This window comes from Arachis stenosperma, chromosome 7, assembly GCF_014773155.1.
Source record: "Arachis stenosperma cultivar V10309 chromosome 7, arast.V10309.gnm1.PFL2, whole genome shotgun sequence".
Classification (NCBI taxonomy): domain Eukaryota; kingdom Viridiplantae; phylum Streptophyta; class Magnoliopsida; order Fabales; family Fabaceae; genus Arachis; species Arachis stenosperma.
The window spans coordinates 44,703,758-44,731,109 of NC_080383.1; the positions used below are offsets into that span (position 1 = coordinate 44,703,758).

Consider the following 27,352-nt stretch of genomic DNA (forward strand, 5'->3'; position numbering starts at 1 on the left):
ACTGCTCTGATACCATAATGTAACAACCTTACTTTTAATACCTCATGATCGTACTAAAAGTTCAAGCGTTACTTGTCTCTAATGCATTAATTTAATATTGTTATTATTTAATATTGAGCCTTCGCGGTTATAAACTGAATCCTTGGTTACGGAAATTGAAATGTCTTTACTTTAATTCATTTAATCACACAAATATATTCACATGATAATAAATACATAAACCTTTTTAAATACAAGTTCTGCCTCTCGTAAAAGCTTAAAGTGACAATTGACGAGAGGTAAAACTTTAACCAAACTAACAAACGGAAAGTACAACATTCACATAAAGCTTGTAGATCGATCGTGGCTTCGCGCCAAAACTTTCCGACCTGTCACTGACAAAGAAAGTCTGTGGGGGGGGGGGGGGTAAGAACCTAACCACACGGTCTCACCACGGGGATTCAGAAATGTCATAAGAAGATATTTAATAAGAAAATCCTTTTCGAACTCAGTGATTATCGTTGCTTTATGAATCTTTTAAAAACCGACAGTTAACCATCCATGAAATTTCAAAGCTTTTTTTAAAAGAAATCATATAAGTATCCAGAAATAAAAAATGTACTTTTCTTTTTATAAAAAAAAATCTTAAAAGTCTTCTAACAGTATGAACGACCAATCTGTTCCAAGCATAGGTTCATTAGGTCTACGCTAAACCAGCTTGATTTTTCATACTTTATTAATAACTAATCAGAAACTAATCACAGCTTTCAGCCCGTCACATTATCAATCAACTCAATCATAATCTCATCACCAATAATTCCAAAAGCACCTCATCAGAACAAACACAGGCAAAACAGACAAGAAAAACACAGGTATAGATAGCAGTTACAGCAAATAGCTCAGATAGCAGTTAATAACAGTTTAGCAATTAGGCAAACACAAACAAATTCAAACTCAAGCAAAGCATACAAGTGCATATGATGAATGTCTATCCTATGGCTGATGATATCATATGTTGGTTATAAAGCTAACCCGACACATCCTGGTAGCTAACCATGGACTGAAACACCCAAGCAGAGCAAGTGGATTTGAGCTACAACCCCCTTACTACTACCCGCTTAACCCAGAGCCAGTGGAGTAACCAATACTGCGGCTACTACCCAGGTGGGTGTTTAAAAGATCAACCTAGAGCAAGTTGAAGATCCACTACTGCTGCTACTACCCAGGCGTCACAAACATACATTTATTCAATCTAAATCAAGCATGATCATTATCAATTCTCAAACATTAACCTGGAGCAAGCGGGATGAACCACCATCCTTGCTACTACCCAGGTATCTCAATCGAATACAAATCTCATTTTCACATTCAACCTCATTGTCATTCAATTATTCAAACATCATACTCAAAATCAATCTTCACTCTCATACTCATTCTCATCATACTACTTATTACTTTCTTCAAAAATTCAGATTCAAAATATAATTCATTCTTTTTAAACAAATCAAGCACCAAACATACTTTTTCTTCATAATTCCCAAAAACCAAATTATAAAATTCTTGAAAATCTAAATCTTTCTAAATAACCATTTTTAAACAAAGTCTCCAATTTTTATAAAAATTTGGGCAGCATCTTCTCTAAAATTCGGATTATGCCACCCCTACGGGTCCCATCAAAACAAAATTTTCTAATCCACTTCCAACTAACTTCAAATATCAATCCTTTCAAAAATCAAACAAAATTCTGGTTTTGAATCTTTTCTAAAGTCAACATTTCCAAAATTAAACTAAATTCCAACATTAAACCTCTTCCAGTAATTTAAGAAAAACCAACTCAACAATGACTAATTTAACAAACCAAAACAGCAAATCAGAATAACCAGCTTCCTCAATAATTTATTAAATAAATCACAGAAATATTCCCAGCCATCCAAATAGTTCAATTCAAATTCATAAGACTTACGTAATTATAAAAATACATTTTTCATACTCTTATCGGCTTATAACAAGTCTGGAAAGTAAAATGAATTTAAGAAAATGCCCCTACCTCGAAAAATCGAAACCCGAAAGCCAAACGCATCAACTGAACTCTTTTCTCTCAGCCCGAAATCTGCGACAGCCGCAATTACGGCAACTCTAATCATGGCACATAAGGACCGAAACTCAAACCTAAAGCATTAATGTTGCAAGGACTTAGAAGCATATAACAGAGCAACGACTGAGAGAATTCGGAACAGGTAGCAGCTTACCGAACATACGAATAGCAGCGAAAACTGAACGGTGGTGACTCCGTTGGCAACGCGGCAGCTCAATGTCACATGGATGACTACTAAACTTAGCATGCGAGAACCACAACTCGGCCCTACGTTACCATCTTCACAATTACTATAATAGGCTATAACGGAAAACTGACTTCAAAGGTTTTAGAGACGATAACGCTTACCAAGGGAAAAAGGGACTTCAGTGACAGTTTTCGGCGGCAACGTGGCGTGGTGCGGCGCGACAGACGATGGCGGATTTGCGGCGGTGAAAGATAGTGGAGACACGGCCGTGTGAACAGTAACTCCCTTTGTCAATCTCTCTCTCTCCTCGAGCTTCTCTCTCTTCGAATCTTGCCGGCGGCAGCCATGGGAGCTCGGCGATGGCAACAACACGTGGCAACGCAGTTTCGCACAGTGGGTCACTCTCCTCCTCGCGACACCAGTCCACGTCCTCTGCCCTCAACATCGCATGGTCTTTCTCTCCTTTGAGCTCCTTCCTCCGCGACGGTGATGGCGGCGACAACACATGCTCCTTACATGCGACTGTTCGGCGGCAGCTCCACGGGACGGCAGCGACACGGTTGGGCAGCGGCAGCAGCGCAGTCTTGGTGGACGAAATTGTGATTCTTGATTAGTGGCTCCTTGGCATGTGCCAAAAAGTTAAACTAACTCAACTAACTGATTACTTCCCTTTTCACAATTCCGTTCAACTAACCAGCAAGTGTACTGGGTCGTCCAAGTAATACCTTACGTGAGTAAGGGTCGAATCCACAGAGATTATTGGTTTGAAGCAATCAATATTTATTTTATTAATCTTAGTCAGGATGTCAGTAGGATTAGTTTGGATTAAAAGTGAAATTACTGGATTTGATTATAAAAATAAAAGAGGGAACAATGTTACTTTGATTTGCAGCACTGAGAAATATGTTGGAGTTTTGGAGATGCTTTGTCCTTTGAATTTCTACTTTTCCTTGAAGTCCTCTTCTCACACGCCTGGTTCCTTCTATGGCAAGCTCTATGTAGGGTGTCACCGTTGTCAATGGCTACTTCCCATCCTCGCAGTGAAAACTATGCTCACGCACTCTGTCACAGTACGGCTAATCACCGGTTGGTTCCCGCTCCTACTGGAATAGAATCCCTCTTTTGCGTCTGTCACTAACGCCCAGCAGGTTAAAGTTTGAAGCACGTCACAGTCATTCAATCCCGGAATCCTACTCGGAATACCACAGACAAGGTTTAGACTTTCCGGATTCTCATGAATGCCGCCATAAATCCGGCCTATACCACGAAGATTCTGTTGGGGAATCTAAGAGATATTCATTCAATCTGATGTAGAATGGAGGTGGTTGTCAGACACACGTTCATGGGTTGAGGAAGGTGATGAGTGTCACGAATCATCACCTTCTCCACAGTTAAGCGCGAATAAACATCTTAGATAAGAACAAGCGTGTTTGAATGGAAAACAAAGGAATTGTATTAAATCATCGAGACGCTGCAGAGCTCCTCACCCCCAACAATGGAGTTTAGAGACTCATGCCGTCACAAAGTATGTAATTCAGATCTGAAAATGTCATGAGGTCAAAGATAAGTCTGTAAAAGTTGTTTAAATAGTAAACTAGTAACCTAGGTTTACAGAAAAATGAATAAACTAAGATAATTGGTGCAGAGATCCACTTCTGGGGCCCACTTGGTGTGTGCTGGGGCTGAGACTAAAGCTTTCCACGTGTAAAGACCTTTCTTGGCGTCAAACTCCAGGTTTTGACGTGTTTTGGGCGTTCAACTCCGGATCATGACGTTTTTCTGGCGTTTAACTCCAGACAGCAGCATGTACTTGGCGTTCAACGCCAAGTTACGTCATCTATCCTTGCGCAAAGTATGGACTATTATATATTTCTGGAAAGCCCTGAATGTCTACTTTCCAACGCCGTTGAGAGCGCGCCAATTGGACTCCTGTAGCTCCAGAAAATCCATTTCGAGTGCAGGGAGGTCAGGATCCAACAACATCAGCAGTCCTTTTTCAGCCTAAGTCAGATTCTTGCTCAACTCCCTCAATTTCAGCCAGAGAATACCTGAAATCACAGAAAAATACACACACTCATAGTAAAGTCCAGAAATATGATTTTTGCCTAAAAACTAATAATATTTAACTAAAAACTAATTAAAACATGCTAAAATCTACCTGAAATTACCCCCAAAAAGCGTACAAAATATCCGCTCATCACAACACCAAACTTAAATTGTTGCTTGTCCTCAAGCAACTAGATGAATAAAATAGGTTCTAACAGAAATTAAGAAGTAATATATATTTTAGAGTTTTAAATGAAGCTCAGATTCTTATTAGATGAGCGGGGCTTGTAGCTTTTTGTCTCTGAACAGTTTTGGCATCTCCCTGTATCTTTAGAATTTCAGAATAATTGGCATCCTTAGGAACTCAGAATTCGGATAGTATTATTGACTCTCCTAGTGTAGTATGTTGATTCTTGAACACAGTTATTTTATGAGTCTTGGCTGTGGCCCTAAGCACTTTGTTTTCCAGTATTACCACCGGATACATAAATGCCACAGACACATAACTGGGTGAACCTTTTCAGATTGTGACTTAGCTTTGCTAAAGTCCCCAGTTAGTGGTGTCCAGAGCTCTTAAGCACACTCTTTTGCTTTGGATCACGACTTTAACCACTCAGTCTCAAGCTTGTAACTTGGACCTGCATGCCACAAGCATATGGTTAGGGACAGCTTGGTTTAGCCGCTTAGGCCTGGATTTTATTTCCTTGGGCCCTCCTATCCATTGATGCTCAAAGCCTTGGATCCTTTTTATTCTTGGCTAGTGCCCATGGCTTGTGAATATTGTGTTTTTTTTTTTTTTTTTTTTTTTTTTTTTTTTTTTGAACTGCTTTTTCTTGCTTCAAGAATCAATTCATGATTTTTCAGATCATCAATGATATTTTTCGTGTTCCTCATCCCTTCAGGAGCCAATATTCATCAAATTCAAAGTACATATTATGCACTGTTCAAGCATTCATTCAGAGAACAAAAAGTATTGCCACCACATATAATTAATTATAAATTTTATTATTAGGAACTCGAAAAATATAGATTACTTCTTCATTCTAAAATAAAATCTACTACTTTATTCATGCTTGATGATGATGAGAAGAATAAACTATAGCTTAATTGGAAATAAAATCAAAATAGACATACTAATTACTACTAAATATCTCCTAAGGTGAAATTCAATAAAATAAAAACGCTATCACTAAATTAAAGCAGGAAAATTGGAACTCAGCAACCTGTTGTTTTGAGCAGTAGATGTTCTTTTAATCCATGGAGCACTTTTCAGGGATTAATTTTTGGCGCTTCAGCTCCCTTAGATCACGCCCTTGCTCCTCCTGTTCCTTGAGCAGTTTGCAAATCATGCTACTTTGATTATTCTGTTCCTCCTTTATTTGATCCATAGCTTCTTGTAATCTGGAAATAGAATCCTCAAGATGTTCCCAATATTCGAATTGGGGCAGTTCTGGGAGGGCTTCTTGTGCTCTCCTCTTGGTTGAATCATCTTGTTGCTGTTGTCTGACCATTGATATTCCAGTAATGGGCTTTTCAATTAGGATATATTCAGTTATTCCCATCTTTACTCCAGCATCTTTGCAAAGCATAGAAATTAGGCTTGGGTAAGCCAATTTGGCGTCCTTAGAGTTCTTGTTTGCAATTTTATATAGCTCACATGAGATCAGCTGATGAACTTCCACTTCTTTTCCCAGCATGATGCAGTGAATCATGACAGCTCTCTTGATGGTGACTTCAGAACGGTTGCTGGTGGGCAATATGGAACGACTAATAAAATCCAGCCAGCCTCTAGCTACTGGTTTTAGATCTTCTCTTTTGAGTTGAACTGGGGTGCCAGTTGTACTGGTAGTCCACTTGGCTCCAGGAACGCATATATCTTCCAAGATCTTGTCTAATCCTTTATTGACCCTCATCATTCTCCTATTAAAGGAGTCTGGGTCATCCTTCAGTTGAGGAATCTTGAATATCTCCCTGATCTTGTCAGCATTGGTATGAATGATCTTTCCTCTGACTACGGTCTTATGGTCAAAGAGAGCCGCTCCAATGATTCTTTGCCTTTCTGTCTGCCATAGATTAGCATAGAATTCCTGAACCATGTTCCTTCCCACTTTCGTTTCAGGATTGGCCAGAATTTCCCAATTCCTGTTTCGAATCTGCTCTTGGATCTCCGGATATTCATCTTCTTTCAGATCAAATCTGACTTCTGGGATCACTGATCTGTGACTCATTATCTTGTAGTAATGGTCTGAATGTTCTTTAGTTAAGAACTTCCCTTGATTCCAGAGGGGCTTTGGATTGCTCTTTTCCTTGCCCTTTTGGGTGGTTTGCTTTCCTCTAGGGGCCATGATCAAGAGACACAATAGTTTTTGTGATCACGGGTAAAACACACCAAACTTAGAGCTTTGCTTGTCCTCAAGCAAAAGAGAAGAAAGAAGAGGGAATGAAGGAGAGCAATGTGGAATGGTGATGATGAGGAGGGCGCCGAATACAAGATATAGGGAGGGGGGTGGGTAATTTTCGAAAAATAAGAAAAAGATAAGATAGAAGATATGATTTTAAAAGATATGATCAGAAAAAGATATAATAATAAATTTTTTTTAAAAGAGAAAGATATGAATAATAATTTAAAAGATAAATTTGAAATTTACTTTTGAAAAAGATTTTTAAAAAATAATTAAGTTTTGAAAACAAATTTGAAAAGATGATGGATTGGATTTGAAAGCCATTTGTTTTTTTGGGTTAAGATGTATCTAAAACATTTGCAAAATTGGATTTTAGAAATTAGGATAAAAACTTTTGGAATTGAAAGTGATAATTTGAAATATGTTTATGCAAGAAATCATGAATTAAAACATAAAAATTTTGAAAAATTATATAAAAAAATGAAAATGTACCTCCTCCCATCATCCTGGCGTTGAACGCCCATGTGGTGCATGTTTTGGGCGTTCAACGCCCATATGGTGCTTCTCCTGGGCGTTCAACGCCCAATTGGAGCTTCTTTCTGGCGTTGAACGCCAGGAAGTCCTTCTTCACTGGGCGTTTTTCTAAACGCCCAGGATGCTAGCAGACTGGCGTTAAACGCCCAGAAGGTGCATCTTTCTGGCGTTTAACGCCCAGAAGATGCTCCTTTCTGGCGTTTAACGCCCAGATGGCTACCCTTACTGGCGTTAAACGCCCAGTGGGAGCTTCTTTTGGGCGTTTAACGCCCAAAGTATTTCTCACTGGCTTTTTTATGCCAGTGAGCTTCCAAATTTCCCTGTAACTTTGTGACTTCAACTATTTGATATTTCACCCTTGAAGATACTTGATATATACCTGAAACAAAATAAATTTAATTAATGAATACGAATAAAATTAAATTTTGTGATAGGCTGGGTTGCCTCCCAGCAAGCGCTTCTTTAATGTCATTAGCTGGACTATCACTGATTCTTCAATTAAGTCTCAGTCTTGAGCATTCTTGCTCAAAATTGCCTTCAAGATAATGTTTGACTCTTTGTCCATTAACAATGAATTTTTTATTAGAGTCATTATCCTGAAGCTCTATGTATCCATATGGTGATACGTTTGTAATGAGATATGGACCTCTCCACCGGGATTTTAATTTCCCAGGGAATAATTTGAGCCTTGAATTAAATAACAGAACTTTCTGTCCTGGCTCAAAGACTCTGGATGACAATTTCTTATCATGCCATCTTTTTGCTTTCTCTTTGTAAATTTTTGCATTTTCGAAAGCATTGAGTCTAAATTCCTCTAGCTCATTTAACTGGAGCAATCGTCTTTCTCCAGCTAACTTGGCATCAAGATTCAGGAATCTGGTTGCCCAGTAGGCCTTGTGTTCCAGTTCCACTGGCAAGTGACATGCCTTTCCATACACAAGCTGGTATGGAGAGGTCCCTATAGGGGTCTTAAATGCTGTTCTGTATGCCCACAGAGCATCATCCAAGCTTCTTGCCCAATCCTTTCTACGGTTAATTACAGTCCGTTCCAGGATTCTTTTAAGTTCTCTATTTGAGACTTCTGCCTGCCCATTAGTCTGTGGGTGATATGGGGTAGCCACCTTGTGGTTGACTCCATAACGTACTAGAGCAGAGTAGAGCTGCTTATTACAGAAATGAGTACCCCCATCACTGATTAACACTCTGGGGATACCAAATCTGCTGAAGATATGTTTCTGGAGGAATTTTAACACTGTTTTAGTATCATTAGTGGGTGTTGCAATAGCCTCCACCCATTTGGATACATAATCCACTGCCACCAGAATATAGGTGTTTGAGTATGATGGTGGGAAAGGTCCCATGAAGTCAATGCCCCATACATCAAACAACTCAATTTCCAAGATTCCTTGTTGAGGCATAGCATAACTATGGGGCAAGTTGCCTGATCTCTGGCAACTATCACAGTTAAGCACAAATGCTCGGGAATCTTTATAGAGAGTAGGCCAGTAAAAGCCACTCTGGAGGACTCTTGTGGCTGTTCGTTCACTTCCAAAATGTCCTCCATACTGTGATCCATGGCAATGCCAGAGGATCTTCTGTGCTTCTTCTTTAGGCACACATCTACGGATTACTCCGTCTGCACATCTCTTAAAGAGATATGGTTCATCCCAAAGATAGTATTTTGCATCTGTGATTAATTTCTTTGATTGCACCTTACTGTACTCTTTGGGTATGAATCTCACTGCCTTGTAGTTTGCAATGTCTGCAAACCATGGCACTTCCTGGACGGCTAGTAATTGCTCATCCGGAAAGGTTTCAGAAATTTCAGTGAGAGGGAGGGACGCCCCTCCCACTGGTTCTATTCGGGACAGGTGATCTGCTACTTGATTTTCTGTCCCTTTTCTGTCTCTTATTTCTATATCAAACTCTTGCAGAAGCAGCACCCACCTAATAAGTCTGGGTTTTGAATCCTGCTTTGTGAGTAGATATTTAAGAGCAGCATGATCAGTGTACACAATCACTTTTGATCCTATTAAGTAGGATCTGAATTTGTCAATAGCGTAAACCACTGCAAGTAGCTCTTTTTCTGTGGTTGTGTAATTCTTCTGTGCATCATTTAACACGCGGCTGGCATAGTAAATGACATGCAGAAGCTTGTCATGCCTTTGTCCCAACACTGCACCAATGGCATGGTCACTGGCATCACACATTAACTCGAATGGTAATGTCCAGTCTGGTGCAGAGATGATTGGTGCTGTAACCAATTTAGCTTTCAGAGTTTCAAATGCTTGCAGACACTCCTTGTCAAAGATAAATGGCGTGTTGGTGCGCGAAATTGTGAACTATACTTTTTCACAACTCTCATAATCCCTGGTACTGGCTCCAAAGACTTGGTGCGCTCAATACCATGGCATTACACAACTTCGCACAACTAACCAGCAAGTGCACTGGGTCGTCCAAGTAATAAACCTTACGTGAGTAAGGGTCGATCCCACGGAGATTGTTAGTATTGAAGCAAGCTATGGTCATCTTGTAAATCTTAGTCAGGCAAACTCAGATATATATGGTGATGAACGAAAATAACATAAAAGATAAAGATAGTGATACTTATGTAATTCATTGGTAGGAACTTCAGATAAGCGCATGAAGATGCCTTCCCTTCCGTCTCTCTGCTTTCCTACTGTCTTCATCCAACCCTTCTTACTTCTTTCCATGGCAAGCTCGTATAGGGTCTCACTGTTGTCAGCAGCTACCTCCCATCCTCGCAGTGAAAGCTAATGCACACACTCTGTCACAGTGCTGCCAATCACCGGTGTGGTTCCCTCCCCTACCGGAATAGAATAACTCTTTTGCGTCTGTCACTAACGCCCAGTAGGTTACAGGTTTGAAGCACGTCACAGTCATTCAATCATTGAATCCTACTCAGAATACCACAGACAAGGTTAGACCTTCCGGATTCTCTTGAATGCTGCCATCAGTTCTTGCCTATACCACGAAGACTCTGATCTCACGGAATGGTTGGCTCGTTTGTCAGGCGAGCACTCGGTTGTCAGGCGATCAACCATGCATCGTGCAATCAGGAATCCAAGAGATATTCACCAAGCCTCAAATGCTTGTAGAACAAGAGTGGTTGTCAGTCACTTTGTTCATGAGTGAGAATGGTGATGGGCGTCAATCATCACCTTCATCATGTTGAAGAACAAGTGATATCTTGGATAAAGAACAAGCGGAATTTGAATGAAAGAACAATAGTAATTGCATTAATACTCGAGGTACAGCAGAGCTCCACACCTTAATCTATGGTGTGTAGAAACTCCACCGTTGAAAATACATAAGCATAAGGTCTAGGCATGGCCGAATGGCCAGCCTCCCAATGATCTAAGAACTAAAATGTCCAAAGATGATCTAGCGATCTAAAAGTGATCAAAAAGATTTCTATACAATAGTAAAAGGTCCTACTTATAAGAAACTAGTAGCCTAGGGTGTACAGAAATGAGTAATGACATAAAAATCCTCTTCCGGGCCCACTTGGTGTGTGCTTGGGCTGAGCAATGAAGCAATTTCGTGTAGATACTCTTCTTGGAGTTAAACGCCAGCTTTGGTGCCAGTTTGGGCGTTTAACTCCCATTTGGGTGCCAGTTCCAGCGTTTAACGCTGGGATTCCTTGAGGTGACTTTGAACGCCGGTTTGGGCCATCAAATCTTGGGCAAAGTATGGACTATTATATATTGCTGGAAAGCCAGGATGTCTACTTTCCAACGCCGTTGAGAGCGCGCCAATTGGGCTTCTGTAGCTCCAGAAAATCCACTTCGAGTGCAGGGAGGTCAGAATCCAACAGCATCTGCAGTCCTTTTGAGTCTCAGAATCAGATTTTTGCTCAGGTCCCTCAATTTCAGCCAGAAAATACCTGAAATCACAGAAAAACACACAAACTCATAGTAAAGTCCAGAAAAGTGAATTTTAATTAAAAACTAATAAAAATATACTAAAAACTAACTATATCATATCAAAAACATACTAAAAACAATGCCAAAAAGTATACAAATTATCCGCTCATCACAACACCAAACTTAAATTGTTGCTTGTCCTCAAGCAACTGCAAATCAAATAAGATAAAAAGAAGAGAATATGCAATGAATTCCAAAAACATCTGTGAAGATCAGTATTAATCAGATGAGCGGGGCTTTTAACTTTTTGCCTCCGAACAGTTTTGGCATCTCACTCTATCCTTTGAAATCCAGAATGGTTGGCTTCTTTAGGAACTTAGAATCCAGATAGTGTTAATGATTCTCTTAGTAAAGTATGATGATTCTTGAACATAGCTATTTATTGAGTCTTGGCTGTGGCCCAAAGCACTCTGTCTTCCAGTATTACCACCGGATACATACATGCCACAGACACATAATTGGGTGAACCTTTTCAGATTGTGACTCAGCTTTGCTAAAGTCCCCAATTAGAGGTATCCAGGGTTCTTAAGCACACTCTTATTGCCTTGGATCACAACTCTTATTCCTTTCTCTCTTTTTTTTTTTTTCGTTTTTTTTTTCGGTTTTTTTTTTTTTTTTTGAAATGCTTTTTCTTGCTTCAAGAATCATTTTATTGATTTTTCAGATCCTCAGTAACATGTCTCCTTTTTCATCATTCTTTCAAGAGCCAACATTCATGAACCACAAATTCAAAAGACATATGCACTGTTTAAGCATACATTCAGAGAACAAAAATATTGCCACCACATCAAAATAATTAAACTATTATAAAATTCAAAATTCATGCAATTCTTTCTTTTATCAATTAGGCACGTTTTTATTGAAGAAAGGTGATGGATTCATAGGACATTCATAACTTTAAGGCATAGACACTAAAACACTAATGATCACAAGACACAAACATGGATAAACATAAAGCATAATTTTCGAAAAACAGAAGAACAATAACAAGGAAATCAAAGAACGGGTCCACCTTAGTGATGGCGGCTCTTTCTTGCTCTTGAAGATCCTATGGAGTGCTTGAGCTCCTCAATGTCTCTTCCTTGTCTTTGTTGCTCCTCCCTCATGATTCTTTGGTCTTCTCTAATTTCATGGAGGAGAATGGAGTGTTCTTGATGCTCCACCCTTAGTTGTCCCATGTTGGAACTCAATTCTCCTAGGGAGGTGTTTAGTTGCTCCCAATAATTTTGTGGAGGAAAGTTCATCCCTTGAGGAATCTCAGGGATCTCATGATGAGTGAGATCTCTTGTGTACTCCATCCTTTTCTTGGTGATGGGCTTGTCCTCATCAATGGGAATGTCTCCCTCTATGTCAACTCCAACTGAATAACAGAGGTGACAAATAAGATGAGGAAAAGCTAACCTTGCCAAGGTGGAGGTCTTGTCCGCCACCTTATAGAGTTCTTGGGCTATAACCTCATGAACCTCTATTTCTTCTCCAATCATGATACTATGGATCATGATGGCTCGGTCTATGGTAACTTCGGACCGGTTGCTAGTGGGAATGATTGAGCGTTGTATGAACTCTAACCATCCTCTAGCTACGGGCTTGAGGTCATACCTTCTCAATTGAACCGGCTTTCCTCTTGAATCTTGCTTCCATTGTGCGCCCTCTTCACATATAGTTGTGAGGACTTGGTCCAACCTTTGATCAAAGTTGACCCTTCTAGTGTAAGGATGCTCATCTCCTTGCATCATAGGCAAGTTGAACGCCACCCTCACACTCTCCGGACTAAAATCCAAGTATTTCCCCCGAACCATAGTGAGATAATTCTTTGGATTCGGGTTCACACTTTGGTCATGGTTCTTTGTGATCCATGCATTGGCATAGAACTCTTGAACCATCAAGATTCCGACTTGTTGAATGGGGTTGGTAAGAACTTCCCAACCTCTTCTTCGGATCTCATGGCGGATCTCCGGATATTCACCCTTTTTGAGTGAAAAGGGGACCTCGGAGATCACCTTCTTCAAGGCCACAACTTCATAGAAGTGGTCTTGATGCACCCTTGAGAGGAATCTATCCATCTCCCATGACTCGGAGGTGGAAGCTTTTGCCTTCCCTTTCCTCTTTTTAGAGGTTTCTCCGGCCTTGGATGCCATAAATGGTTATGGAAAAACGAAAAAGCAACGCTTTTACCACACCAAACTTAAAATGTTTGCTCGTCCTCGAGCAAAAGAAGAAAGAAGAGAGTAGAAGAAGAAGAAATGAAGAAGAGGGAGATGGTGGTGTATTCGGCCAAGAAGGGGGAAGAAAGGGTGTTTAGGTTGTGTGAAAATGAAGAGTTGAAGAAGGTATTTATAGGAGAGGGGGTAAAGGTTCGGCCATTATGGGTGGGTTTGGGAGGGAGAGTGGTTTGAATTTGAAGGGTGAGGTTGGTGGGGTTTATGAGGGATGGATGTGAGTGGTGAAGAGAAAGATGGGATTTGATAGGTGAGGGGTTTTTGGGGAAGAGGTGTTGAGGTGATTGGTGAATGGGGGAAGAAGAGAGAGAGTGATGGTAGGGTCCTGTGGGGTCCACAGATCCTGTAGTGTCAAGGAAAAGTCATCCCTGCACCAAATGTTGCTCAAAATCACGTTTTGAGCCATTTCTGGCGTTAAACGCCGGGCTGGTGCCCATTCCTGGCGTTTAACGCCAGGTTCTTGCCCTTTACTGGCGTTTAACGCCAGTCTGGTGCCCCTTTCTGGCGTTAAACGCCCAGAATGGTGCCAGACTGGGCGTTAAACGCCCAACAGCTAGCATTACTGGCGTTTGAACGCCAGTTTCTTCTCCTCCAGGGTGTGCTATTTTCTTCCTGTTTTTCATTCTGTTTTTGCTTTTTTCATTGTTTTTGTGACTTCTTATGATCATCAACCTACAAAAAATAAAATAATAAAAGAAAATAATTAATTATAAAACATTGGGTTGCCTCCCAACAAGCGCTTCTTTAATGTCATTAGCTTGACAGAGGGCTCTCATGGAGCCTCAGAAATGCTCAGAACCGTGTTGAAACCTCCCAACACCAAACTTAGAGTTTGAATGTGGGGTTTCAACACCAACTTAGAGTTTGGTTGTAGCCTCCCAACACCAAACTTAGAGTTTGACTGTGGGGCTCTGTTTGGCTCTGTTTTGAGAGGAGCTCTTCATGCTTCCTCTCCATGATGACAGAGGGATATCCTTGGGCCTTAAACACCAAGGATTTTTCATTCACTTGAATGATTAACTCTCCTCTGTCAACATCAATCACAGCCTTTGCTGTGGCTAGGAAGGGTCTGCCAAGGATGATGGATTCATCCATGCACTTCCCAGTCTCTAGGACTATGAAATCAGTAGGAATGTACTGGTCTTCAACTTTAACCAGAACATCCTCTACAAGTCCATGGGCTTGTTTTCTTGAGTTGTCTGCCATCTCTAATGAGATTCTTGCAGCTTGCACCTCTAAGATCCCTAATTTCTCCATTACAGAGAGGGGCATGAGGTTCACACTTGACCCTAAGTCACACAAGGCCTTCTTGAAGGTCATGGTGCCTATGGTACAAGGTATAGAAAACTTCCCAGGATCCTGCCTCTTTTGAGGCAGTTTCTGCCTAGACAAGTCATCCAGTTCTTTGGTGAGCAAGGGAGGTTCATCCTCCCAAGTCTCATTTCCAAATAACTTGTCATTTAGTTTCATGATTGCTCCAAGGTATTTAGCAACTTGCTCTTCAGTAACATACTCATCCTCTTCAGAGGAAGAATACTCATCAGAGCTCATGAATGGCAGAAGTAAGTCCAATGGAATCTCTATGGTCTCATTTTGAGCCTCAGATTCCCAAGGTTCCTCATTGAGGAACTCAGAGGAGAGTGGTGCACGCCCACTGAGGTCTTTCTCAGTGGCGTCTTCTTCCTCTCTTTCCTCTCCATATTCGGCCATGTTGATGGCCTTGCACTCTCCTTTTGGATTTTCTTCTGTATTACTTGGGAGAGTACTAGGAGGGAGTTCAGTAACTTTCTTGCTCAGCTGACCCACTTGTCCTTCCAAATTTCTGATGGAGGACCTTGTTTCATTCATGAAACTTTGAGTGGTCTTTATTAGATCAGAGACCATTGTTGCTAAGTCAGAAGTATTCTGCTTAGAACTCTCTGTCTGTTGCTGAGAAGATGATGGAAAAGGCTTGCCATTGCTAAACCTGTTTCTTCCACCATTATTGTTATTGAAACCTTGTTGAGGTCTCTCTTGATTCTTCCATGAGAGATTTGGGTGATTTCTCCATGAAGAATTGTAGGTATTTCCATAGGGTTCTCCTAGGTAATTCACCTCTTCCATGGAAGGGTTCTCAGGATCATAAGCTTCTTCCTCAGATGAAGCATCCTTAGTACTGTTTAGTGCATTTTGCATTCCAGACAGACTTTGAGAAATCAAATTGACTTGTTGAGTCAATATTTTATTCTGAGTCAATATGGCGTTCAGAGTGTCAATCTCAAGAACTCCTTTCTTCTGACTAGTCCCATTGTTCACAGGATTCCTTTCAGAAGTGTACATGAATTGGTTATTTGCAACCATTTCAATCAATTCTTGAGCTTCTGCAGGCGTCTTCTTCAGATGAAGAGATCCTCCAGCAGAGCTATCCAAGGACATCTTAGATAGTTCAGAGAGACCATCATAGAAAATACCTATGATGCTCCATTCAGAAAGCATGTCTGAAGGACATCTTCTGATTAATTGTTTGTATCTTTCCCAAGCTTCATAGAGGGATTCTCCATCCTTCTGTCTGAAGGTTTGGACTTCCACTCTAAGCTTACTCCATCTTTGTGGTGGAAAGAACTTTGCCAAGAAGGCATTGACTAGCTTTTCCCAGGAGTCGAGGCTTTCTTTAGGTTGAGAATCCAACCATATTCTAGCTCTGTCTCTTACAGCAAAAGGGAATAGCATCAGTCTATAGACCTCAGGGTTAACCCCATTAGTCTTGACTGTGTCACAGATTTGCAAGAATTCAGCTAAAAACTGATGAGGATCTTCCATTGGAAGTCCATGGAACTTGCAATTCTGTTGCATTAGAGAAACTAATTGAGGCTTAAGCTCAAAGTTGTTTGCTCCAATGGCAGGGATAGAGATGCTTCTCCCATAGAAATCAGGAGTAGGTGCAGTAAAGTCACCCAGCACCTTCCTTGCATTGTTGGCATTGTTGTTGTTTTCGGCTGCCATGGGTTCTTCTTCCTTGAAGAATTCGGTCAGGTCCTCTAAAGAGAGTTGTGCTTTGGCTTCTCTTAGCTTTCTCTTCAGGGTCCTCTCAGGTTCAGGGTCAGCTTCAACAAGAATGCCTTTGTCTCTGCTCCTGCTCATATGAAAGAGAAGAGAACAAGAAAATATGGAATCCTCTATGTCACAGTATAGAGATTCCTTGAAGTGTCAGAGGAAAAGAGAAATAGAAAGAAGAAGGAGAAGGAGAATTCGAACTTTAATTAGATAAGGTTCGAATTGTGCATTAAGAAGGAGTGGTACTCCATAAATAGAAGGATGTGAGAAGGAGGGAAGAGGATTTTCGAAAATTCAATTAAAAGATTTTGAAAACATTTTGAAAATTTGATTGATAATTTTCGAAAATTGAAAGTGGAAGAGAAATCAAGTGATTTTTGAAAAAGATTTTGAAATTAGAAACTAAAAAGATTTGATTGAAAACTAATTTGAAAAAGATATGATAAAAAAAAAATATGATTGAAAGGTTATTGTCTTAAAAAGATGTGATTGAGAAGATATGATTTGAAAACCATTTTAAAAGATATGTTTTGAAAATTATTTTAAAAGATTTGATTTGGAAAATTAGTGACTTGCCTAATAAGAAAAGATATGATTCAAACATAAAACCTTCCTTAACAGAAAAGGCAAAAAATGTTCAATCAAATCATTAATTGTTAGTAAGTATCTTTGAAAGGAAAGAAATTAATTTTGAAAACATTTGAGTGAAAAGATTTGATTTGAAAAAGATTTGATTTTGAAAAACTTGAAAAAAAATTGATTTGAAAACAAAATCTTCCCCCTAGCACCATCCTGGCGTTAAACGCCCAGAATGGTATACATTCTGGCGTTTAACGCCCAAAATGCTACCACTTTGGGCGTTAAACGCCCAACCAGGTGCCCTGGCTGGCGTTTAAACGCCAGTCTGCCTTTTTCACTGGGCATTTTTGAATGCTCAGCTTTTTCTGTATAATTCCTCTGCAGTGTGTTCTGAATCTTCAATCCCTTGTATCATTGACTTGAAAAGACACAAATTAAAAATATTTTTGGATTTTTTAATAATCAAAATGCAACAAGAATCAAATAACAATGCATGCAAGACACCAAACTTAGCAGTTTGTGCACTACTGACACTATATGAGACACATAAACACTCAAGTCAATAGAATTTAAAGATCAAAACAAGAAATATATGCATGGATTCGAAAAATATAACAAAAACATGCATTTGACACCAAACTTAAGATGAGACTCTAGACTCAAGCAAGAAATATTTTTGGATTTTATGGTTTTGCAATTTTTTTTAATTTTTTTGTGTTTTTCGAAAATTAAGTGGAAAAAGAAGGTATCAAAATTCTTAATGAGAATTCCAGGAATCAGTGCAATGCAAGTCTAAGACTCCGGTCCAGGAATTAGACATGGCTTCACAGCCAGCCAAGCTTCCAAAGAAAGCTTCGGTCCAAAACACTAGACATGACCAAAGGTCAGCCAAGCCTTAGCAAATCACTGCTCCAAAAGCAAGATTGATACGAAATCAACAAGCTCTTGTGGTGATAAGTTGAAACCTCGGTCCAATCAGATTAGACATGGCTTCTCAGCCAGCCAGATTTCAACAAATCATCATGAAACTCTAGAATTCATCTTCAAGAATTTCGAAAAAAAAAAATACCTAATCTAAGCAACAAGATGAACCGTCAGTTGTCCAGCCTAAACAATCCCGGGCAATAACACCAAAAATTTGATGTTGTTGCCGGATCTTGGCACTGATGTTACCAAAGGCTTGCTCAAAACTAGAACAATCCCCGGCAACGGCGCCAAAAACTTGGTGCGCGAAATTGTGAACTATACTTTTTCACAACTCTCATAATCCCTGGTACTGGCTCCAAAGACTTGGTGCGCTCAATACCATGGCATTACACAACTTCGCACAACTAACCAGCAAGTGCACTGGGTCGTCCAAGTAATAAACCTTACATGAGTAAGGGTCGATCCCACGGAGATTGTTAGTATTGAAGCAAGCTATGGTCATCTTGTAAATCTTAGTCAGGCAAACTCAGATATATATGGTGATGAACGAAAATAACATAAAAGATAAAGATAGTGATACTTATGTAATTCATTGGTAGGAACTTCAGATAAGCGCATGAAGATGCCTTCCCTTCCGTCTCTCTGCTTTCCTACTGTCTTCATCCAACCCTTCTTACTTCTTTCCATGGCAAGCTCGTATAGGGTCTCACTGTTGTCAGCAGCTACCTCCCATCCTCGCAGTGAAAGCTAATGCACACACTCTGTCACAGTGCTGCCAATCACCGGTGTGGTTCCCTCCCCTACCGGAATAGAATAACTCTTTTGCGTCTGTCACTAACGCCCAGTAGGTTACAGGTTTGAAGCACGTCACAGTCATTCAATCATTGAATCCTACTCAGAATACCACAGACAAGGTTAGACCTTCCGGATTCTCTTGAATGCTGCCATCAGTTCTTGCCTATACCACGAAGACTCTGATCTCACGGAATGATTGGCTCGTTTGTCAGGCGAGCACTCGGTTGTCAGGCGATCAACCATGCATCGTGCAATCAGGAATCCAAGAGATATTCACCAAGCCTCAAATGCTTGTAGAACAAGAGTGGTTGTCAGTCACTTTGTTCATGAGTGAGAATGGTGATGGGCGTCAATCATCACCTTCATCATGTTGAAGAACAAGTGATATCTTGGATAAAGAACAAGCGGAATTTGAATGAAAGAACAATAGTAATTGCATTAATACTCGAGGTACAGCAGAGCTCCACACCTTAATCTATGGTGTGTAGAAACTCCACCGTTGAAAATACATAAGCATAAGGTCTAGGCATGGCCAAATGGCCAGCCTCCCAATGATCTAAGAACTAAAATGTCCAAAGATGATCTAGCGATCTAAAAGTGATCAAAAAGATTTCTATACAATAGTAAAAGGTCCTACTTATAAGAAACTAGTAGCCTAGGGTGTACAGAAATGAGTAAATGACATAAAAATCCTCTTCCGGGCCCACTTGGTGTGTGCTTGGGCTGAGCAATGAAGCAATTTCGTGTAGAGACTCTTCTTGGAGTTAAACGCCAGCTTTGGTGCCAGTTTGGGCGTTTAACTCCCATTTGGGTGCCAGTTCCAGCGTTTAACGCTGGGATTCCTTGAGGTGACTTTGAACGCCGGTTTGGGCCATCAAATCTTGGGCAAAGTATGGACTATTATATATTGCTGGAAAGCCCAGGATGTCTACTTTCCAACGCCGTTGAGAGCGCGCCAATTGGGCTTCTGTAGCTCCAGAAAATCCACTTCGAGTGCAGGGAGGTCAGAATCCAACAGCATCTGCAGTCCTTTTGAGTCTCAGAATCAGATTTTTGCTCAGGTCCCTCAATTTCAGCCAGAAAATACCTGAAATCATAGAAAAACACACAAACTCATAGTAAAGTCCAGAAAAGTGAATTTTAATTAAAAACTAATAAAAATATACTAAAAACTAACTATATCATATCAAAAACATACTAAAAACAATGCCAAAAAGTATACAAATTATCCGCTCATCACGTGTCTGCAGCTAGCAGGTTGCTCAGAGGTTTGGCAATTTTTGAAAAATCCTTTATAAACCTCCTATAGAACCCTGCATGTCCCAGAAAGCTTCTGATTGCCTTAACATTAGCAGGTGGTGGTAATTTTTCAATTACTTCTACCTTAGCTTGGTCCACCTCTATCCCCTTGTTCAAAATTTTGTGCCCAAGGACAATTCCTTCAGTCACCATAAAGTGACATTTTTCCCAGTTTAAAACCAGGTTAGTCTCTTGGCATCTTTTTAGAACAAGTGCTAAATGGTTAAGGCAGGAGCTGAATGAGTCTCCAAATACTGAGAAGTCATCCATGAAGACTTCCAGAAATTTTTCCACCATATCAGAGAAAATTGAGAGCATGCACCTCTGAAAGGTTGCAGGTGCATTGCACAGGCCAAATGGCATCCTTCTGTATGCAAATACTCCAGATGGGCATGTGAACGCCGTTTTCTCCTGATCCTGGGGATCTACTGCAATTTGATTATAACCTGAATATCCATCCAGGAAGCAGTAGTATTCATGACCTGCTAGTCTTTCTAGCATCTGGTCTATGAATGGTAAAGGAAAATGATCCTTTCTGGTGGCTGTATTGAGTCTTCTGTAATCAATACACATACGCCACCCTGTAACTGTCCTTGTAGGAACCAGTTCATTTTTTTCATTATGAACCACTGTCATGCCACCCTTCTTAGGGACAACTTGGACAGGGCTCACCCAGGGGCTGTCTGAAATAGGATAAATAATCCCAGCCTCTAGTAATTTAGTGACCTCTTTCTGCACCACTTCTTTCATAGCTGGATTCAGCCGCCTTTGTGGTTGAACCACTGGCTTGGCGTCATCTTCCAACAAGATTTTGTGCATGCACCTGGCTGGGCTAATGCCCTTAAGATCACTAATGGACCACCCAAGAGCTGTCTTGTGCGTCCTTAGCACTTGAATTAGTGCTTCCTCTTCCTGTGGCTCTAAGGTAGAGCTTATAATCACAGGAAAGGTTTCACCTTCTCCCAGAAATGCATATTTCAGGGATGGTGGTAATGGTTTGAGCTCGGGTTTTGGAGGTTTCTCCTCTTCCTGAAGGATTTTCAGAGGTTCTATTATCTTCTCTGACTCTTCCAAATCAGGCTGAACATCTTTAAAGATGTCCTCTAGCTCTGATTCGAGACTCTCAGCCATATTGACCTCTCTTACCAGAGAATCAATCATGTCAACACTCATACAGTCATTTGGGGTGTCTGGATGTTGCATGGCTTTGACCACATTCAACTTAAATTCCTCCTCATTGACTCTCAAGGTTACTTCCCCTTTTTGGACATCAATGAGGGTTCGTCCAGTTGCTAGGAAAGGTCTTCCTAGAATGAGAGTTGCACTCTTGTGCTCCTCCATTTCCAGCACTACAAAGTCAGTAGGAAAGGCAAATGGCCCAACCTTGACAATCATGTCTTCAATCACGCCTGATGGGTATTTAATGGAGCCATCAGCAAGTTGAAGACATATCCTGGTTGGTTTGATTTCTTCAGTTAAACCAAGCTTTCTGATAGTAGATGCAGGTATTAGGTTGATACTTGCCCCAAGGTCACATAAAGCTTGCTTGGTGCAATTACCTTTTAATGTGCATGGTATCATAAAGCTCCCAGGATCTTTAAGTTTCTTAGGTAAGCTTTTCAGAATGACTGCACTGCATTCTTCAGTGAGGTAAACCTTTTCAGTCTCCCTCCAATCCTTCTTATGACTTAAGATCTCTTTCATGAACTTAGCATAAGAGGGTATTTGCTCAAGTGCTTCTGCAAACGGAATCTTTATTTCAAGAGTCCTGAGATAGTCTGCAAAGCGGGCAAATTGCTTATCCTGTTCCGCTTGGCGGAGTTTTTGAGGATAAGGCATTTTGGCTCTGTATTCCTCAACCTTAGTTGCTGCAGGTTTATTACCTACAGAAGTGGGTTGGGAGGCCGTGTTATCAGCACTTGTATGTGACTGATTCCCTACTGGCATTTGAATGCCAGAGGTAGGAGCTGGAGTGGCGTTAGACGCCACTTCCTTGCTTGTTACTGGCGTTTGAATGCCAGAACCATGCTCCTTTTGGGCGTTCAACGCCAGATTCAAGCTTGTTTCTGGCGTTGAACGCCAGGAATCAGCATGGTCTGGGCGTTCAGCGCCAGCTTTATCCCTTTCTGGGCTCTGCTTGTCCTCAGAGGAATTTTGATTAGCTATTCGTTCATTTCCTTGCTTCTTGCTGCTTTGAAGTGAGGTATTTAATGTTTTCCCACTTCGTAATTGAACTGCTTGGCATTCTTCTGCTATTTGTTTTGACAGTTGTTTTTCTGTTTGCTTTAATTACACTTCCATGTTCCTGTTTGCCATTCTTGTTTCCTGTAATATCTCCTTGAATTCGGCTAGTTGCTGAGTTAGAAAGTCTAATTGCTGATTAAATTCATTAGCCTGATCCACCGGACTGAGTTCTGTAGTTACTGTTTTAGCTTCTCCTTTCATGGAAGATTCACTGCTTAGATACATGTGCTGATTTCTGGCAACTGTATCAATAAGCTCATGAGCTTCTTCAATTATTTTTCTCATGTGTATAGATCCACCAGCTGAGTGGTCTAGAGAAATCTGAGCTTTTTCTGTAAGCCCATAGTAGAAGATGTCTAATTGCACCCATTCTAAAAACATTTCAGAGGGGCATTTTCTTAGCATCTCTCTGTATCTCTCCCAAGCATCATAAAGGGGTTCATTATCTCCTTGTTTGAAGCCTTGGATGTTTAGCCTTAGCTGTGTCATCCGTTTGGGAGGGAAATAGTGATTCAGGAATTTTTCTGACAGCTGTTTCCATGTTTTTATGCTGTTCTTAGGCTGGTTATTTAACCACCTCTTAGCTTGATCTTTTACAGCAAATGAAAACAGTAGTAATCTGTAGACATCCTGATCCACTTCCTTATCATGTACTGTATCAGCAATTTGCAGAAATTGTGCCAGAAACTCTGTAGGTTCTTCATGTGAAAGACCAGAATACTGGCAGTTTTGCTGCACCATGATAATGAGCTGAGGATTCAGCTCAAAGCTACTAACTCCAATGGAGGGTATACATATACTACTCCCATATGAAGCAGTAGTGGGGTTGGCATATGACCCCAGAGTCCTCTTGGACTGTTCATTCAAACTTACTTCCATAATGGAATACAAGTTGAGAATTTATATGTTAATTTTAAAAAAAAATGGAATAAGTAATAACAATATATAGAAAGGAGTTAAAATATATATATTATATATATATTTTTTTTTTTCGAGAAAATTAAAATTAAAATCTGAAATTTATAAAAATATTTCGAAAAAGTAGTTCAAAATTAGTTAGAAAATAAAAATTTTTGAATTTTGAATTTTTATGATGAAAGAGAAAAACACACAAAAGACACAAGATTCAAAATTTTTAGATCTAATGCTCCTTAATTTTCGAAAATTTTTGGAGGGAAAACACCAAGGAACACCAAACTTAAAAATTTTAAGATCAAGACACAAGAAAAACTCAAGAACACTTTGAAGATTCACAAGAACACCAAGAACACAAGAAAGAACACCAAACTTAAAATTTTTAGAAAATCAAGACAAATTTTCGAAAATTAAAGAAAGATTAACAAGAAAACACCAAACTTAGAGTTTGGCACAGGATTAAATCAAGAAAAATTATTTTTGAAAAAGATTCCAAAGCGTAAATCCAATTGGATTAAATATAACACTTGTTCTAAATATTCCAATTAATGCTTTAAAAAGAACACAAGTGAAACAAGAAAAGACACAAAGCAAGAACGACTTGAAGATTAATGAAGAACAAAAATCACAAGTTGAAAATTTTAAAGAGAAATATGAGATATGCAATTGACACCAAACTTAGAACAAGACACTAAAACTCACGAAAATTAGCAATTAATTAAGAGAAAAATAATAATTTTTGAAAAGGAATTTTTGAAAAGAAACTATCCTATCAATATTGATTTAATGACTCTATAATAATAAAAATAAGAATAAAAATAAAAATAAATTATTCCTAATCTAAGAAATAAAATAAGCCTTCAATTGTCCAAACTCAATAATCCCCGGCAACGGCGCCAAAAACTTGGTGGACGAAATTGTGATTCTTGATTAGTGGCTCCTTGGCATGTGCCAAAAAGTTAAACTAACTCAACTAACTGATTACTTCCCTTTTCACAATTCCGTTCAACTAACCAGCAAGTGTACTGGGTCGTCCAAGTAATACCTTACGTGAGTAAGGGTCGAATCCACAGAGATTATTGGTTTGAAGCAATCAATATTTATTTTATTAATCTTAGTCAGGATGTCAGTAGGATTAGTTTGGATTAAAAGTGAAATTACTGGATTTGATTATAAAAATAAAAGAGGGAACAATGTTACTTTGATTTGCAGCACTGAGAAATATGTTGGAGTTTTGGAGATGCTTTGTCCTTTGAATTTCTACTTTTCCTTGAAGTCCTCTTCTCACACGCCTGGTTCCTTCTATGGCAAGCTCTATGTAGGGTGTCACCGTTGTCAATGGCTACTTCCCATCCTCGCAGTGAAAACTATGCTCACGCACTCTGTCACAGTACGGCTAATCACCGGTTGGTTCCCGCTCCTACTGGAATAGAATCCCTCTTTTGCGTCTGTCACTAACGCCCAGCAGGTTAAAGTTTGAAGCACGTCACAGTCATTCAATCCCGGAATCCTACTCGGAATACCACAGACAAGGTTTAGACTTTCCGGATTCTCATGAATGCCGCCATAAATCCGGCCTATACCACGAAGATTCTGTTGGGGAATCTAAGAGATATTCATTCAATCTGATGTAGAACGGAGGTGGTTGTCAGACACACGTTCATGGGTTGAGGAAGGTGATGAGTGTCACGGATCATCACCTTCTCCACAGTTAAGCGCGAATAAACATCTTAGATAAGAACAAGCGTGTTTGAATGGAAAACAAAGGAATTGTATTAAATCATCGAGACGCTGCAGAGCTCCTCACCCCCAACAATGGAGTTTAGAGACTCATGTCGTCACAAAGTATGTAATTCAGATCTGAAAATGTCATGAGGTCAAAGATAAGTCTGTAAAAGTTGTTTAAATAGTAAACTAGTAACCTAGGTTTATAGAAAAATGAATAAACTAAGATAATTGGTGCAGAGATCCACTTCTGGGGCCCACTTGGTGTGTGCTGGGGCTGAGACTAAAGCTTTCCACGTGTAAAGACCTTTCTTGGCGTCAAACTCCAGGTTTTGACGTGTTTTGGGCGTTCAACTCCGGATCATGACGTTTTTCTGGCGTTTAACTCCAGACAGCAGCATGTACTTGGCGTTCAACGCCAAGTTACGTCGTCTATCCTTGCGCAAAGTATGGACTATTATATATTGATGGAAAGCCCTGGATGTCTACTTTCCAACGCCGTTGAGAGCGCGCCAATTGGACTCCTGTAGCTCCAGAAAATCCATTTCGAGTGCAGGGAGGTCAGGATCCAACAGCATCAGCAGTCCTTTTTCAGCCTAAGTCAGATTCTTGCTCAACTCCCTCAATTTCAGCCAGAGAATACCTGAAATCACAGAAAAATACACACACTCATAGTAAAGTCCAGAAATATGATTTTTGCCTAAAAACTAATAATATTTAACTAAAAACTAATTAAAACATGCTAAAATCTACCTGAAATTACCCCCAAAAAGCGTACAAAATATCCGCTCATCAAGTCTCCTTCCTTCTCTTGCCGTTCACCCCTCTCTCAGGTCTCACTCTCTCTTCCCCTCTTCCCTGATCAGCTTCCCCCCTTTTTCTCTTCCCTTTCTTTTCTTTTCTGTTCCTGAAGTGGGTTTGGGTTATTTTGGGGAAAGGATATAACGGCTAGGGTTAGGGAAATTAGGGTTAGGGTTGTGTTTTGGGAATTTGGGATTTTGATTTGGGAATTTGGATTTTGTGATAAAATTGGAGATTTTTGGGTTAATATGAAATCTAATTAAATCTCTAAAACTACTCTAAATTATTATTTATTATATCAAAATACTAATTGATTTGAAATCAAATACTCTAATTGAAATTATAAGGTAATATAATTAATTTTCTTTATTTAGAAAAATATTAATATTAAATTCTGAAATCTCAGTTATTTAAACCAAGCCATATACAATTCTTATTACTTTATATTTGCTAAACTTTATTATTCAAATATTAGAAAATAATTCGATAATTATAAAATCAGATAAAACCTTAAATTATTTTAAACTCCCTAAATCAAAATTTGCTTTAATTTATCTTTAATAATATAAATTGAAATTAACTAATAATATTTTTTTTTTTCGAAAATTCTGGTTCATACAGCAGGTATCACCCCCATTGTTCCCACCGATAATCTGGTAGCTGTTCCGACCCGAAGGTCCCCGATACATCTCATGACCCGTACTGGAGGCTTCCAGTACATTGGCGCCATCTGTGGGGATTGTACCGTGTCGCAACGGAATGGTGGATGTATTCAAGGAGCAATCCCTGAGACCGAAATAACTCCCAAACACCGAGAAATTAAACTACGCTCCACACCCATGGAAGGATAGCAAGCGCTATTCCCCAAACTACCCCTCCACAAAACAAAGAGAATGGCCCCGCAGTCATTGAAACTCGGGCTCCCGAAAACCTAGGAAGCAAGGCCGCCCAGATAATCCAAGATCTCTGCCTCCGAGTACAGGAACTCGAAGACCGGGTTACCGCCAAGGAAGAACACCACACAGAGAATGGAAGCCACGCCACTTCTAGATCAAGATCCCGCTGCGACACTGGCCGTCACAGATAACCCGAATGGCGTCAAGGCAAAAGGCATGAGCGCAGCGTATCCTACGACCTGAAACTCTGGCGTGACGCAAATGACGACCGGTGCCATCGAGAGGCCAAACACACGAAGAGCGAGCACCTGATAATGGGAGCTACTCCCTTCACGGAAAGAATCCTAAAAGCGAAACTCCCTAAGGGTTTTGACCAACCCACGGACATGAAGTATGACGGAACCAAGGATCCCCAGTAATACCTAACGGTCTTCGAGGCTAGGATGAACCTGGAAGGGGCCGCCGATGTGGTTCGATGTAGGGCCTTCCCAGTAACCCTAGCCAAACCTGCGATTAAATGGTTTAACACCTTCCCCAACAGGTCCATAACTAGCTTCCATGATATCTCGAGGAAATTCATGGCCCAATTCACCACCGGAATCACAAAAGCCAAACACCCCATCAGCTTGTTGGGAGTCACCCAAAGACAGGATGAATCCACGAGGAAGTACCTCGACTGGTTCAACGACGAGTGCTTGACGATCGACGGACTCACGGACTTAGTCGTAA

The 27,352-nt window shown here is 40.1% G+C and overlaps 1 non-coding gene across 1 annotated transcript; it reads left to right on the plus strand.

Annotated features, from left to right (window-relative positions):
* Positions 1-15,878: 15,878 nt before the first annotated feature.
* Positions 15,879-15,986, plus strand: LOC130942471 (small nucleolar RNA R71). Its single transcript, XR_009071041.1, has one exon. It is a non-coding gene; the product is annotated as a small nucleolar RNA R71 (small nucleolar RNA).
* Positions 15,987-27,352: the final 11,366 nt, after the last annotated feature.